This window comes from Panthera tigris, chromosome B1 (assembly GCF_018350195.1).
Source record: "Panthera tigris isolate Pti1 chromosome B1, P.tigris_Pti1_mat1.1, whole genome shotgun sequence".
Lineage (NCBI taxonomy): Eukaryota > Metazoa > Chordata > Mammalia > Carnivora > Felidae > Panthera > Panthera tigris.
Genome location: NC_056663.1, coordinates 28,563,173 through 28,580,546, shown reverse-complemented (window position 1 = coordinate 28,580,546; position 17,374 = coordinate 28,563,173). Strand labels below are relative to the sequence as shown.

Sequence of the window (17,374 nt, the reverse complement as noted above, 5' to 3'; positions counted from 1 at the left end):
TCAAAATACATTTAAAATTTGCCTTAAATTAAGTGGCTATTGGGAAATGAAATGTTGTACCATTTGGCTTCCTTGTCCCAACATCTTTACCCATGAACGTGCAGGATGCTTCAAGCATGGACTGCAAAACTAAATCCAAGTTCCTCTACTGGAGTACCTGTATTCTGTGATCTACATAACCCTTGAATCAGGACTGTTAAGAGGCCATGCTACAAAGACATCATTTAGATCCTCCAAACTTGTGATGTGTTTGCCACCTCCAGGCTCAAGTTCTAGCTAAAGGCAGCTGGCCATTACCTGTGGAACATATATAAAGTCCTTCCAAAATTTTTAAATTATAAAGTGAACAAAAAAAATGTACCGGAATGGCTGTTTCAGTAGAGCTGAGGATACCTGGAGGCTTACTTAAGCAAGGCCCATTCTGTTCAGTTTATGGAAGAAAACCCAGCTCTCCATCTGAGTCGAAAGGATGTCAGTAGCAAACACATTACATTCACGTAGTCATTCAACACACGTTTGTTGAGAGCCTATCATGTGCAAACGGAGTATGCACTGAGCACACGTTTCACGTTGGGACACCGAACTAGTCTACAAAGTCCACGTCCACCCAGTCCGCCATCCCCTCGCTCTTCAGGCCTTCCCCAATAGGACATCTTGCTCCACCCAATGCGCACGTGCAGAAGCGACCGCCTCCGCGGACGGACGCCTCCGCGTGCGCACGTGCCTGCGAGCACCGCTTGTTCCTGAAGTTTCTTGGCAAGCAAGTGCCAGGAGTTTTGTTTCGCTGTGAAGAGTTCGATTCTGAGGAACTGACTGGACAACGAAGGCTGCCTAAGGTTTGTGGGGAATGAGGTGGCGACCGTTTAGAAGCTGGCAAGGTTCTTGGTGAATTAGGGAAAGCATGTTAATCATCATGAAGTTCAGGGATTCTTAACTTGAGCCCAAAGGTGGACCTCCGCCGGCCAGGTTACTGGCTAAATATTAGCTTCCCTTGGATGAGCTACTTCCCACGCTCGCGCGTCCTTCGCCCCCGTGCAGAGGTATCCCGACACCACGGAGATTCAGGTACCGGTAACCGGGAGGGGAAACCCCACAGTTTGGACGGATCCCCGACCTCTTGATTCTCAGTTGCCACAAGGTCGAAGGGAGCAGTGCGAATGCTGTGTGCCTCGCACGGGGCCAGGCGCCAGGGTTGGATTAGCCTCCGTGCGGTTTCCCTGGGGGCGGGGCGGGACCGCGGCGGGGCTTCAGGATCCGGGAGGGCGGGGGTGGGGGTTGCCGCCCTCTCCCGCCGCAACTTGGCAGCCACGCACAACCCAGCGACTCCCGAGCGTGGAGGCGGGGAACGCCGCCCGGGTGACGGCTGCTCTCGCGAAGTCGCGAGGCGCTGAGCCGCCCGGGCCACCCGGGGCATCCGCGCGCCGCATCGCGGCGGAGCAGAGCCCGCGCGCTCGGACGATGCCCGCCGGCGCTGGCCGCCCGCTGTCTCGCTGCAGGAGCCCGTGGAGCTCGGGTTGGCGAGGGCGGCTCGGGAGGCGGGCGTGCAGGGTGAGCCCGAGGTGAGCATCCCCCGACGGCAGATCGGGCTGGCGGGCGGGCGGACCTTCGCGCCCGGGGAGGCGGCCGCCGCGTGTCCGAGGCGCTTTGGCCGTTGTAAGGGCTGAGTGGAGGCTTTGCGAGACTGCTTCGCTTTGATCATTCTTGGCTTCTTGGTTCAGTTCTTTGAACGTACTGAAACTTTTCGGGTCCCACCCTGGCGTGGGTGCAGAAAAAGCCTCCTGACCTCAGGTAGTTTAGTATGAGCCACTGCCTAAGCCCATTCCTACTCCAGTCTTTTAAGGCAGTTTCCATCGTTTCCGCTCTGGGGTTGAATTTATTTGGAATGCTCGATTTGAGGTACACGGCCGCCCTGGTGGCTGTGTGGAAAGCAGTTTAGTAAGGATGGCACAGAAAGTGGAAAGGTCGACAGTTCCTGGGCTTTTCCAGTGCACTGGACAGTTCCAGTGCTCCTCAAGTTTTAAAAATTGTGGGCTCCAAGTGCAATGTAAAGCACCCCAACACGTAAGTGCAATGCTTGCCTTTTGGGGTGACAGATGAGTGTGGGACTATTTCAAAATATAAAGTGGAAGTGACACAAAATTGTAATTCGCTTATTTACGTTTTTGAATTTGTTTTTTGGTCACTTATGTGCCAAGTGTGTATGTGTGGAGGTACCAATAGAAATGGTACAAGCTTTAAGAAAAGTGTCATTGAATTCACATTTTAGAAAATATATTAGGTAATCTAAAAAGGTTTTAGACTTCATTCAAAATATGTCAGTGTTCATTGGAAAGGAGGACATTTTAACAGAAGAGGCCAAGGGAACTGGAGGACTGAAATCAGTATTTATAGGTATTTTCAGTGCTTTGTCATTGCTCATTTTCTTAAAAGCTTCTAATTTAAACACACACATAGAAAACTGTCTTTATCTTATTCCCCAGATATTTTAAAATCTGAGTCTAATCATAAAGATGTCAAAATTTTGGAGACCGTGCCTAAATGTCTTGAAAACCTATGCGTATTTTCTTTTTAAAAATTTATTGAAGAATTTGGGGCGCCTGGCTGGTTCAATCAAAAGAGCATCTAACTCTTGATCTCAGGGTCATGAGTGTGAGCCTCACGTTGGGTGTAGAGAGATTACTTTTCATAAATAAATAAATAAAACTTTTAAAAAATTATTGAAGAATTCGTATGACTAGGGGAAAATTGCAATTATCTTTAGAGGTTAGTTGTTAATCAACAGGAAAAATAAGCATAAGTTTTATTTAAATTTTCTGGAAATTTAACACTAGTGATAATTTTAGTGTGTATTTCAGCCTCATTTTATTTTTATAGTTTACCACATTAAAAAGGTTTTATCATTTTGCAGTATATACATATGAAATCATTATGTTGCACACCCGAAACTAATAAATGTTATATATCAGTTATGTTTACATTTTTAAAATGCTTTCTACAACCAGTAAAACATAATTAGACTACTTTTGTTAATAAAATATATTATAATGGTACTTGTACTCAATTGCAAGTGACTTAAGGATTACCTTTTCTCTCAGTATAACAGCTACTAAGGCACTTTTAAGTTATAGAGTTATTTTTTATTATACTTAAACATGATATAGTTTACCTGGATTACAAAATTTTTAAATTAGGGATAACAATCACCGTTTTTACAATACCTGAAGATTAATTTTAGAAAATTGGCAATTCTGATTTTTGGTAAATGTGTTGCTTTGGTCAGCTTTTGCTATGTTCCTATTTTTTATTTATTTGTAAATGTCTTTGCTTTGAAGAAGAATGCTTTAAGGAATATGAAGTGCCTGCTTGTTATCCCGTTAGATGTGATGGAATCTGATTAACTGCAAACCCTAAATGTGTTGCACAGTTGGGATTAATTTTCCTTTAACCCTTACCTTTTTCCATTCATATTTGTTACGTACTTTTATCAAAAAGGAACTTTTTGGTTTAAAAAATATTTCCAGAATACCAGTGTTTTATTCATTGATTTTTTGTGTGTTTATAAGTGATATTCTAGGCTGATTTGTTTTTACTTTGTGATATTTTCAGTTATATGAAGTTAGTCCAGAGGTAGGCTTAGATTGTCAAAAAATAACTTTTTAAAAATAGCTCTATTTTACAAGGTGAAGTAAAGATGCATAGTAAGCTGAACAAACTTAAGAGAATTTTTGAAAATTTACACAAAAGTAAAAAATATAGTAGAAAAAAATTAAAGAAAAATATTTTTATTAAATGAAAATAAAAATGAATTTTTTCTCTTTCTGCTGAATTCTGTGGTTCAGGTTGTGCAGATTGTTGTGTTAATCCTCAGATCAGTTTTCTAAGTGTGCAGGATGGTTTAGTGTTCGTCTGGCTGTATTTCATGGACCCGAGACCCACAAAAAAACTTCCATGCTGTTCCACCATCTAGGCTCCACCCCCCCAAACTTAAGAGAATTTTAAACTCATTAATAGAGTAAATTTGATGATTGCTTTAATGAGCAATTTTGCCTGTTTAAGATAGTCTCTGAAGTCTGGTAGCAACTCTATATCCTTGGAATGTATAATCCACATAATGCAAAGCCTTTGTAATTACTGCCCTGTGAAACTAACGATAGTTGCTCCTGAGAGTCTGTCTTTAATTACCACAGCTGAGACTTTGGCAAAGCTGCAGCTGCTGCTGTCATTAGTATGGCTGTGGATATATGTGAACAATTAAATCCTTATCAGAACGTCATTTTCATATTGGATGGCTTTGGTAGTGCTTATTAGACCCTATATATATAAAGCCATTTTGATTTTTAAGTGTTTCTGACAAGTTTAACCTACTGTAACTCAACTTGAGGATATGGAGGACAAGGTCGCAAGAGAGAAAATCACTGACTTGAGTATCTAGCTTCTCAGGATACAATCTGAAACTGGCGCACACACCTCGAGTTGGGGGGCATACTTACTTTTTGCCAGTGAAGGTAAAACTTAATTTCTTTTTCACTTTTATAAGCATAAGCTTGTTAGCACTGCTGTGTTTATAGGTTGAACAGCAAAACTGCAAAGTGTGTGTGTGAGAGAGAGAAAAGGAGGGGAATGAATAAATGGCATTTTTGTATATTAAATCAGCAGAAACCATTGTAATCCTCTTGTCTAGAGGTTCTTAATTTAGGACACATGGACTTTGGTGATTACTTGAAGCCCCTGATTGTTTGCAAAAAAAAATGTGTGGATTGTGATAATTTTTGCTGAGGAAAATATATAGCTTCATCAGACTCTAAAAGATTTAGAGTTTTAAATTTGTTTTGCCAAAACAAATTTAGCAATAATAAACTTGAAGTAGTTGTACAGGAACATGTTCCCAGTTTATAAAGCGTAATAGCTGGATGTTAGCAGAACTGGGATTCAGACCTAGGCTTTGACTGCCAGTCCTTTGCTGCTTTCGTTAGTCTATAGTTATTGGACCTTGTAGTGGCCTCTTTTTTGATAAGCCAGTGTTCTATACTCTGTGGCTTACAAGTAAAGCTTTTAGAGGGACATTTCAAGTTCATGTAAGCATTTTAATGACAGGTCTTAGCAGAAACTATGAGCAAAAAATGAAATGAAGGAAGACATGAACAAATATTTCCTAATATCAGTAGATGAAAACATTGCCATAATTTTGTACCATTAGTATAAAAGAACAAATCCTGGGGCACCTGGGTGGTTCAGTCAGTTGAGTGTCCAACTCTTGATTTCTACTCAGGTCCTCATCCCAGGGTCATGGTCTGTGCTAAGTGTGGAGCCTCCTTGGGATTCTCTGTCTCTCTCTCTCTCTCTCTCTCCCTCTCTCTCTCTCCCTCTCTCTCTCTCTCTCTCCCTCCCTCTCTCTCTCTCTCTCTCTCAAATAAAATAAAAAATAAATAAATAAAAGAACAAATTCAAAAGGGACTGAGCTTTTATAAAATCAAATTCTTTGCTAGTAGAATTACATATCATAATGGTGGTCAGGAAAGTCTGTAAGCCCTTTGACCTTGGATTTATGCTTTCTTTTTTTTAAGTTTCCTTAAAAATTTTTTTAAATGTTTATTTATTTTTGAGAGAGAGATAGAGCACAAGCAGGGGAGGGGCAGAGAAGGAGGGAGACACAGAACCCAAAGCAGGCTCCAGGCTCTAAGCTGTCAGCACAGAGCCTGATGTGGCTGACACATCTGTGACATCAGGATCTGAGCCACCCAGGTGCACCATTTTAAGTTTCTATTCAAATTTCAGTTAGCTAACACACAGTGCAACACCATTTTCAGGTGTGCGATATAGCAATTCAACACCTCCACACAACACCCTGTGCCCATCAGAGCAAGTGCACCTCCCGAATCCCTATCACCCACTCCGCCCCCCACACAACCACCAGTTTCCTCTCCACAGACAAGAGTCTGCCTCTTGGTCTGCTCCCTCTCTCCCCCCTCCCCTTGCTCATTTGTTCTGTCTACTAAATTCTAAATATGAGTGAAACCACATGGCATTCCTCTATCTCTGACTGACTCACCCTGCCCAGTACAACAGTCTCCAGGTTTATACATCCTTTATACTCTGTGGGGTATATTGTGTATAATGAAATAGTCAAGGAATAAGAAGCAACTTCAAAGAGCAAAAGAGCAAATTTTTAAAGAAAAGTTTCACAAATCCATCTTTCTCTCTCAAAAACCCAGCCTTTTATATTTGCAGTTGTCTTTAAAGCCCGTTTCAATCAATTAAACCTAGTATTTTAGTTTTTCCAAGTTTATTATGTGCCTGCCTATCTGAGATATTTAGCCCATACAAGTACATGCACTTTATATATTTTTGTTCTCATTTTTTTGAAGGATTTTTTAAAGTTTATTTATTTTGAGAGAGAGCACAATTAGGGTAGGGGCAGAGAGAGTTCGAGAGAGAGAATCCCAAGCAGGCTCTGCACAGTCAGTGCAGAGCTGGACATGGGGCTCAATCCCATGAACTGTGAGATCACGACCTGAGCCTAAATCAGGAGTCGGACGCTCAACCGACTGAGCTACCCAGGCACCCCTAGTTTTGTTCTCTCTTAAAGCTAAAAAGAGAATAGGGCTTCACAGGTCAATAAATCATATGAATATTTGAAAAAGAGAGGATGAATGTTAGATGATTAACATTAAACTGTAAGAATTTAAAAATTTTATCTCATTATGTGATCAAACACATACTAATAATAATAACCAACACTGAATAGTGCTTTGTTCTGTAAGTCAATTGTATATATTGCATATATTAATTTAGTTACTCATACAGCAGGGGAGTATTGATCAACTGAATTAACTTGAGTAGATATTTGTTAATTTTCCTATTTTTAATATATGAATAAATTGAGGCACAGAGAGATTAGGTAACTGGTCCAAAGTTGCATAGTTAGTAAGGGCAGAACAGGATTTGGAACTAGGTGATCTGGCTTTACCATACTGCCACCAGAACTATTTATCTCTGATCTAAGTCATGAATGAATCAAATAATTTTCCTTTAAAAATAATTTATCTGGGGGCACCTGGCTGGCTCAGTAGGTAGAACATGAAACTCTTGATCTCAGGGTCATGAGTTCAAGCCCCACACCGGCATGGAGCCTACTTTAAAAAATTTTTTTTGCAAAAAACCAACAATTTATCTAAATTACTTACGCTAAATTTTTTAAGGAAAATTATTTGCTGCAGATTTTCTGAGTCTGAAGAAAGCTAATGGCAAATTGGTCTGTTTTGTTCACCTCATATTTGTGGACTATTTAAAAATGGGACTAAAATTTTTAGTCTAACAGAAGACTAGCATCAGAAAAGCCAAGAAAAATGATGCAAATTCATTTCCTTGCGTAGGGTGTTCTGGTTAGTTTTCTTCTGGAGACTCGATAATACTCAAATTTTGCCTACAGGTTTATTGGAATTCTCCAGTCTACTTGGTGTAATCCTCACCAGGTTTATTTTAGTATTTCAGACATGGCTTCTACAGAATTTTTGAGAAGTCTTGTTATTACAGTCAGGTAGACTCTTAAAATGAGTATGATGTTAGAAATAGACAAATTATATTGAAATCCATTCTTGATAGGATAAGGATGCATATTATTATTGTTAGTTGTTAGCTTCTCAAATTTAAACTTAAATATGGAAAAAATTAATTTTAAAATGAACATCATGCCTCTTCTATCAGAAGGATATATAATTAGATATATTTATTTAAGAATTATAATTGCATATTAGTGTTTTCTGGGTATGACTCCTTTACAGATATACATGATCCAATATTAAATAGTTATCTTTTGGGACACCTGGGTAGCTCAGTCAGTTGAGCGTTGGCTCTTGATTTTGGCTCAGGTCATGATTTCACTATTCATGGGATGGAGCACTGCATCAGGCACTGCACTGACAGTGCAGAACCTGCTTGTGATTCTCTCTCCCCCTCTCTCTCTGCCCCTCACATGCCCACACATGCTCTCTCAAAATAAACCAGCATTAAAATTTTTTTTACTTTGGGGCGCTTGGGTGGCTCAGTCAGTTAAGCGTCGGACTTCAGCTCAGGTCATGATCTCACAGTTCATGGGTTCGAGCCCCGCATCAGGCTCTGTGCTGACAGCCTAGAGCCGACTTTGGTTTCTATGTCTCCCTCTCTCTCTGTCCTTCCCCTGCTTTCTCTCTCTCTCTCTCTCTCTCTCTCTGTGTCTCTCTCTCTCTCTGTCTCTCTCTCTCTCTCTCTCTCTCAAAAATAAATAACATTAAAATTTTTTTTTTGCCTTATCTTTCTGGCCTCAACCTTGCATTTCTTTTAGGTTCAGCAGACCAGAATAGGTAACTAATAATTGATGGCTGTATTTTCCATACAAGATGTTGAATTTTTTGGACCAACACAGAAAGATAGCTTAATGTTTTAAAATGAAAACAACACCTTGAATAGCAAGAATGATTCAGTACACTATTCATTGACTTTGAAGGGCTATCTGAGGAATACTGTTGGTTTTTAACTAGAAAACAATCCAATGCAAGAGGAAAAGTTGACTCATTGTTGGTTCAGTCCTATTTAGAAATTTATCAAACGATGCTTCATCTATTACCTGTATACCTATATTAATAAAAATGAATTGTGTGGGTTTTTAGGTAAGACCAATTTTAGAGATTACTTTGTTATTGGGGAAAATAACTGATAAGTCTTCTACAAGGATTAAATAAGGAGCTCTTTATTATTATTTTTTCTCTTCCAAGAGTTTCATGTGTTTAACTCCCTTGAAAATTGTATGTCATTATCTTTAGTCATCTGATTATGCCTTTGTATTTCCCTAATATGTTTTTTAAAATCTCATAGCCGTAATAGATTAGCTACTAATCTCATTCCTGTGCTTTTACAATTCCCTAACTCCTTTTGTATGTAATTTTCTTCTGCCACACAGAGAATGGACTCAGTTTGGAGTTCTATTGATTGATCTCTTCATCTTTGACAGCCTGGTAGCACAATACACATCCATATTTTATACCCTTCGAGCAACACATCTGCTTTCCAGAACTTTGGTCAGGCAATCATCTCTCTGTTTATATCTGCATAGGGAGGAAAGAAGTGGCTTTAGTCTGGCAAGGGGGTAACTTTCCTGCTGTTTCATTTGCTTTTCACTCGTTTTCAATACAGTAACTTAGAGGAAGGCATTCTTTGTATTTATTAATTGGGCTCACTAAGTAGTAACAATCTCTCATTATGTTCACCTATAAATTATAAAACAAGGTTGATATATAGGAGGAGTGTAGGTAATCCAGTTTTTTTTCCATGTAAAATAGGTTGCAAAGTATCCTTTGCTAGTTTACTTCATGGTAGAGTGTTTCTTTTTGGTTAAGCCTGTTAGAATTTGGGCATTTGAGAAGGTTGAAGGAAGAGCTAGGACTGGAGGATTGAGTTAATGAAGAGTTGACTTGTTTTCTCACCTTTCTCTGTGGCCAGGATGACCGTGGCCTCTTTGTGGAACCTGATCTATTTTTACCAAAGCTCCTGGACTCCAACGGGAAAGGAAGCAGGGGAGTCCTAACCCTTGGGGGCCCCTTAAATTTAATTATTCCCCTGATGAAAAGCAGCTGGACTAGGAGTACTATTTCCCAGAGCCTAGACTCTTGGGATAGTCTTTAAAGCATATAAATTACTTTTAACTTTACTCTCATTTGACTGTGTATAATTAAATAGATACAGGATCCTCCTTGGGACTGAAGGGAGAGCCTGCCCCCAAATTTTTAGAAAAATCCGTTCATACACTATAGGACATCAAAACAAAATTAGGACTTCTGAGTCACCACAAAACCATGGAAATGTTTGAATACTGGCTTTTGCTTCTAGTTTAAGAAACCCTCATACTGTAGATTGATTAAGGCAACATAGTCAACTGAATTTGGGTTGTGATAAAATAATTAAACCACATAGTTTAAAAGATAATCCGTCCCTCCTATTCTCTTTGCCCTCAGGGAGACAGACTAAATCTTAGCGATAAATATAAATGAGAAGGCCTTGAGAAATGAACTGGTAATTCTTAGACCTTTCCTTCCTGGAGTGCCCAAATTTAATGATGCCTGATCATCTGGATTGGTGGTTATCAAAATGTGGTCCCAGGACCATCAGCATTACCTGGTCATTTGTTAGAAAAAAAAAAAAATTCTGGGGTGCCTCGGTGGCTCAGTCAGTTAAGTGTCCAACTTCAGCTTAGCTCATGATCTCATGCTCTGTGAGTTCAAGCCCTGCGTCAGGCTCTGTGCTGACAGCTCAGAGCCTGGAGCCTACTTCAGATTCTGTGTGTCCCTCTCTCTCTGTCCCACCCCTGCTTGCGTGCTCTGTCTCAAAAATGAATAAATGTCAAAAAGAATTTTTTTAAAGAAAAAAAAATTCTTGGGCTTCAAGCATAGACATACTGAATTGGAAACTCTAGAGATGTGGGACCCAGTAATCTGTTTTAATAAGCTCTCCAGGTGACTGATATATGTTAAAGTTTGAGAACCACCAACTCTAGATCATCAGGAATGAACCTTGTTTGTTTGTTTGTTTGTTTGTTTTTTGCTTTGCTAGTCCATTGCTTCAGTGTAAAAATAATTATTACTTATTACTCATTTGGTATTTTGCCTGTGTACACACCTGGAATAGGCATCCTGTGTTAATTACATTGAAGATACCCAAATTAAAATTGTTGGTGGCTTTTAGAGTTCTTTTTACTTCCTTGTCTTTCCTTCTTGCTGGGTACCTGGAACAAGGTAGCTGCTTGATAAATACTTGTTAAATGAATTGATTGCCTACCTCCCTTTCCACCCCAAAAGAGCAAACCCACAGTCTTTTTAAAAATTTCTTTCAGATTCTTCCTTGCCAGGAGCATTAGGCCTGAAAGTGACGTTTCTAATTCAGAACATTTCTTTCTCCTAATAGTGACTCTGGTTGAAAAGAATTGCTTGCTAATACTAAAAATGGAAAAGAAGATGGGGGGTGGGGGGGAGAAACTATTCTTATGTAGCTGATTGGATGCTTTCCTCGGAATTACCTACCAGTAGATCTCAAACCATCAGAATCACCTGGAGAACTTGTCCAATCACAGATTGCCAGGTCTAATTCCTAGATTTTCTGATTCAGAAAGTCTAGGATGAGCCCAGAAGATTTGTGTTGCCAGCAAGTTCCCGGGTAATACTGATGCTGCTGGTCTAGGGACCCCAATTTGAGAATCACTGCCCTTCGTTCACTAAGACCAGAAATACAGGTAATTTCCTGAATGTGAACATTAGTTGCTGGTGCTTGTGTATCTAGGGAACTATAATTGGAATGTATAGTATATAACTCGGTAACAGACTTACTGAACAGTATTTTTTAGAGGTGTCTGTTAAAATCTTTTTCAACACAAAGCTTTTTTCAGACCTCTATAAAAATTGATTGAAAACTCAGCCACCTAAATATCTGAATTTACGAGGAATAGATTCTTTACCCAAATCTTGCCACACTGGTCATTTCCCTGCTTCTTTTCACTTCAAGCTTTGTTGAGAGTTTAGCTAAGCTCCTCCACAGTACAGCTGCCTCAGCAGTCATTTTGTTTGGCCAGGCAGCCTTTGGTGACCTGAAACTGACCCTAGCTCCCTCATGCAAATGCATGCCCTAGATATTAGCCCTCAGAGTCACAAGTAAATGGAAGTTTCTGAAATGACTTCCCCAGCAGCCCTTTTGATCACCTGTCTCTCCTGCCTCCCACTGCCTTTCCCTTACACGCCCCTTGGTTAAGACCCCTGTGCAGCTTACCAAAACCCTGCTCTTTTGTTTTGAGTTGACCAATCCATCTTAGCCCACGAACCCCAAAGCACTCCGTTCACAGACCCTAATAAAGGCATGTGCCCAGGTCCTGCCTCTGCGTCTTCACTCTGCCTTCATCTCCTGTGTAGTCCCTTGAGGTGTGTCCACTACTTCCTCCAGGACCTGTAACAAATTTCTCTTCAGTTCTTCTTGTGGTCTGTTGTTGAGCCTTGGTTCACCATCCACTGGTGCTCCAGTTAATATGTGTCAATTTGACAAATTCATAACAAGCTTACTTAATTTTCCAATATAATTTTATACCCAAACACGTGTTGCTTGTTCATCTTCTTAAGTTGACCTGTTTCTGTATTTTCTGGCCTTAAATACAAGTTCCTAAAGAATAGAAAGTTGACATTTCATGTGGATATTTTTTTTAAGTTTATTTATTTTTGAGACAGAGAGAGACAGAGCATGAGCAGGGGAGGGGCAGAGAGAGAGGGAGACACAGAATCAGAAGCAGGCTCCAGGCTCTGAGCCATCAGCCCCGAGCCCGACGCGGGGCTCAAACTCACAGACCGCGAGATTGTGACCTGAGCTAAAGTCGGACGCTTAACCGACTGAGCCACCCAGGCGCCCCCCCATGTGGATTTTTTTCTTACAACTAAACAGTTTTGTTGACCTCTCTGCCATTTGAATTCTTACATAATACATTCTTAGCTTCTCCCGAAACAGGTTAAAAATGAGGTGAAATTGAGGTCTTTTCCCTTTTTCTTGGTAAATGGGTAGTTCTAAAGAAGAAAATCTGACATATATCAATGAATATAGAATTCTCATATTTAATTTTTTTTTCAACGTTTTTTATTTATTTTTGGGACAGAGAGAGACAGAGCATGAACGGGGGAGGGGCAGAGAGAGAGGGAGACACAGAATCGGAAACAGGCTCCAGGCTCCGAGCCATCAGCCCAGAGCCTCTACAGATTAAATTCAGAGTTACTGTACTACATAGGTTCTAGTAGAGAAAAGTCTTGAAGGCAGTTTTTCTTTATTTTTTTAATGTTTATTTATTTATTTTGAGAGAGAGAGAGAAAGACAGCACCCACACAAGCTGGGGAGGGGCAAAGAGAGAGGGAGAGAGAATCCCAAGCAGGCTTCATGCTGTCAGCACAGAGCCCGACGTGGAGCTAGTTCTCATGAACCATGTTATCACGACCTGAGCCAAACCCGAGAGTGGGACGTGTAACCAACTGAGCCACCCAGGCATCCCTTCGTTTCTCTTTTAATGAAATGCCTCCCATGAATTTGTGGAAAGGCTTACCAAGTCAGTACCTTCTTTATTAAATTTGTAGTTGGTGTTGCTTTTTTAAACTTAAATTTTTTTAATATTTATTTTTGAGAGAGAGAGAGAGAGAGAGAGAGAGAGAGAGAGAGAGAGAGACAGTGTGAGCAGGGGCAGGGGAGGGGCAGAGAGAGAGAGGGAGACACAGAATCTGAAGCAGGCTCCAGGCTCCATGCTGTCATCACAGAGCCCAATGTGGGGCTCAAACTCACAAACTGTGAGATTATGAGCTGAGCTGAAGTCGAATGCTCAACCAGCTGAGCCACCCAGGTGCCTTAGGTTGGTGTTGCTTTTTAATTTCAGTGTCCCATAGCCAGTTTTTTCCCCTTATTTCAGGGGTTTGCCACTGTTTTGCTATTCCAGAAAGTCTGAAACGGCTCTGCGCAAGGGTTTTTGTGTTTTGTGCTTTCTTAAGCAACTTCTATGATCAAATTAAGAGTATTGGTAACTTTTACATCTTCATACGTATTTGTTTTTTATACACCCCCGTTGTCTTAATTTACAAGTTTGCTTTGGATTCTTAAGTGTACTGACTTAAAAATTATCCTTTAACTTAGTACAGTTACAGTAGACAAGCAAATGCACTAATCGTTGATTTCCAAATGTACATGTCATCCATCTAATTATTACTAAATATTTCATACCATTATTGATATTCTTATGTGAATGCTAGCTCCAATCGTGGGAATTTGTGAGTGATAGACTATCATCATTAAATTCTCAGAATTTTTAGTTTCCAAATTAGTTGTCATTTTATTTTTATATGTCAGTCTCTTATCCTTATTACCTTGATATTCTGTGACTATACTGATTCTGATTTTTTCTGTGTATTTTTTCCACTTTTATTTCTTTGGGTCCTTTTGGCAATAACACTTCATTAAAGCACTTCACTAAAACATTGGCAAAATTATCAGTAAAGGTTAACATGTTCTTTTGTTTTTACAGAGTTTTAAAATGTGTAGTAATGACGTTTTCTTTTCAAAAGTAGATCTACAATGTCTATTTTATTTTATTTTTTTAAGGTTAATTTATTTATTTGGGGGTTGGGGAGCAGAGAGAGAGGGAGACGGAATCCCAAGCAGGTCCTGTGCTACCAGCACAGAACCTGACACAGGACTTGAACCTGTGAATTGTGAAATCATGACCTGAGCCGAAGTCGGACGCTTAACTGACTAAGCCACCCAGGTGCTCCTACAATGTCTATTTTAAATACTTTTTTTAAATTTTCTTGAATGCTTAACTTGGAAAATAGAAAAACTCTAGAATTTGGAGTTCAAAATTTTGCTGGATGTATCAGTAATAAAAACATACTTTTTCTTAAAGAAGGTGTAGCATTTTAAGGTATGGAATAGCATCATATAGAGATTATTATGTAACCAGTAGTACTATCCTGAAATCAGGGCATAAATTATATTTTAATATTATCCTGAAATCAAAGCATAAGTCTATTATCCTGAAATCAAGACATAAATTTGAAGCTAATTATAAACAGGTCATTAAGATTTGGACATATTTTATAATTGCTTATTGTTTCCATGGTGCATAAAATTAGAGTTATGGCTTAAATGTCTCTAGAAAGAAACTTAAAAAATGGTTAGGATAGTTTAGTGGTTTAGAATCCAGATATCAAGATTGGACTTGAAAACCAACTTAGCAATTGGATAACCTTAGGCAAGATTCTTAAATTTTTTGATTCTCCCTGTTCTCATCTGGAAAAAATGGTAATACTGCTAATCAGTGCAGATTAAATGAGATACTGTATATAAAGTACCTAGATGGTGCATAGCATGTACCATAACTGTTTATAGTGACTTAATTAAACTTTTGGTATAAAACTATCAGTGTTTGTGTTTAGTGTTTTTTGCTATATATAAAAGTCCAAGGACAAGCTCATCTGCTATGTCACAATGTCATTTTCTCTGCTAGATGGCTGCATAAAAGTGGTGAGCTGATTCTGAATAGCAGATGAGAACGTACTAAAGCGAAGAGAAAGACTTAGGAAGAGTAGAGGAGAAAAGAATGCAAGGGTGTAATAGAGAAGGTACTGAGACATGCAGAAAACGGAACCTACCCTCCCCCCAAATGAAACAGGACTAAAAGGAAAGCAGAATTCACGAGGAAAAAAATGGCAGAACAAAAAAGAGTTTATTCGTGACGGAGAATGTGACCATAATTTTCTTCACCTCTGCCTTTTCTTTTTTTGTAGATACTCCTTTGTCATTTTTCATGTATGGACTGAGTCCTGATCATAACTGTATGATGGTAGATTCCATTGAGGAGTGGTAAGTATTTCAAATAATGGTTTTGTTACTGCTGGTACTTATAATACTGTATTGATTTTTTAAACTCACTGTCAGTAATCTACTTTATAATTGACTTATAAATAATTTCACAATAAAAAAGATATGTGAGGAATATGTGTATTTTTCCACACATTGAAATACTAAAGTATCCTTTGCAGGAAATTTTATTGGGTACTTATGAGGATCTGTGATTGCTGCTGGAGATTTAAAAATGGGTAAATTATAGTCCAGTGGAGAACATTGACCCATACAAAATTGACCTTAATTTACCATAAGTATTGAATCTTTGAATAACTAAATTGGAAGGTCAGGCCAATATGCAGATATTGCTTAGAATATTTGTGTTATTTGAGGTTTGGAATTACCTTTGAGCTAGTACTTAAGCAGAATAAGACATTTATTTTGTAGCCAGATTGTTTTTGTTTCTCCATTTTTAATCAAAAGTGTTATTGTCACATGTGGTCACCCACATATTAACTGGATGGGTTTTAAATGATACTTGTTTGATTTTGAAAACAAAACATGTCAGAGGATGGAAATTGGGCCAACTGTTGACATTTAAAAAAATAAAAGTGCCATAGTCATACACAGATGTACTCTGAGGAAATAAGTTTTCTAAGTAGTTTAAAAGTAAGGGTATCAAGGCTCTTTAACTTCTGAAACTGCCAAACTTTTATGACATCAGCTTGCATACACAGTACAGTTTTTTGCACGTACCTGTGTGTGGAACCACAGAGAAAATGTAAATAAATAGAGCTTGGTAGTGGTAGAGAGTGGGATAGGAATAGGAGGAAGCAAAACATTTTACGGTTTTCAGCTTTAAGCCTTACTGAAAACAGATGAGAAGAGTAAAGCTTAGGAGCAGGTGTTTAGTGAGTGGCAGAATCAGGACAAGAAATCCAAGTCTGCTGACTTCTTGTATGGAGTCCTTTCCTTACTATGTCATAAATACTTCAAAACCATTCTTTTTCAAGTTAATTTCATAAAGACAATTTGGAAGGAAAGTGAAAAGTTGGACTGTTAAGTTGCAGGAGTTTGAGCTCTGTAGCCAGGTTAGCCTCAGCTACTTGTAACTGGGCCTGAGATTTTAAGATATTTTTCTGCCAATGTTTTAACTAGTCACTGTGATCAGTTCCAGACTTTTTTTTGCATTTGGGGAAAAAATTGCTTGTTCAGTCTTAGCAAAGTCTTCAAAACAAACCTGAGAGCTTCTCTTAATTTTTTTGGGTAAATCTCAGGTTTTTATTTGGTAACATTTCATAATCTATTTATTACATCCACCCCCGGGGTAGTAAGATTTTATTCTTCCATAATCATTCAAATTAGTACAGTTTTACTCTAAATGTCCAGGAGTTTAGATATATAGTGTATTCTAATGTATGACATTTTCTTTTGATACACCACATCTTTCTAGAGAAGTGGTTGATGTGGGCACTGATTTTCAGAAGCACACAGGTTCTGCTTATCTAACTCTTTAAACCTAAGTAAAACAAGTTATCAATGGAGGAGAGTTGTTCTCTTGGGAATTATGTTTGCTTTTTTTTTTTTTTTTTTTTTAATCTTCCTTGTTATTTTCTGTAGTGAGTCAAGGTAGCTACTGGAATTACTGTGTAGTTATAAGCCCTTGTCTCTGACTCACAGTAATGCCCTCCAGGGAAATAGGACTCAACAGATGGCTCATCTTTTCCAAGAGGATTTGATAAGCTTCACATGGTGCTTTTCCTAAAAGATTCTGGGATTTGACAATAGCAGAATAAACAAAGATTATCAGAAAAGAAATAAGATAGTCCTAATGTCCATCTTAAATACAATTGAAAGTGTAAGAAAACTACATGAGCTTCCTTTGCTATTTTGTTTCCAGTTTCTGTTAATTTTATATGAAAAATGATCTAGAAGCATCTTTTGTTTAGTAACTTCTGCCTGTTGTGTATAAGACTAGGAGGCAGTTTGGGTTTTT

At 38.9% G+C, this 17,374-nt stretch overlaps 1 protein-coding gene across 3 annotated transcripts in view; it reads left to right on the top strand.

The window, feature by feature from the left end:
* The first annotated feature begins 793 nt into the window (after positions 1-793).
* Positions 794-17,374, top strand: part of TEX15 (testis expressed 15, meiosis and synapsis associated) — a 99,373-nt gene continuing 82,792 nt past the window's right edge. The window contains exons 1-2 of one of the 3 annotated variants that reach the window (XM_042983141.1): positions 794-836; positions 15,321-15,396. The gene's annotated coding sequence lies outside the window, so the exon portion shown is untranslated. Of the gene's footprint in view, positions 837-1,488; positions 1,560-1,700; positions 1,789-15,320; positions 15,397-17,374 lie in introns of those variants that run through there. The other 2 variants (XM_042983139.1, XM_042983140.1) reach the window with 2 other exon arrangements.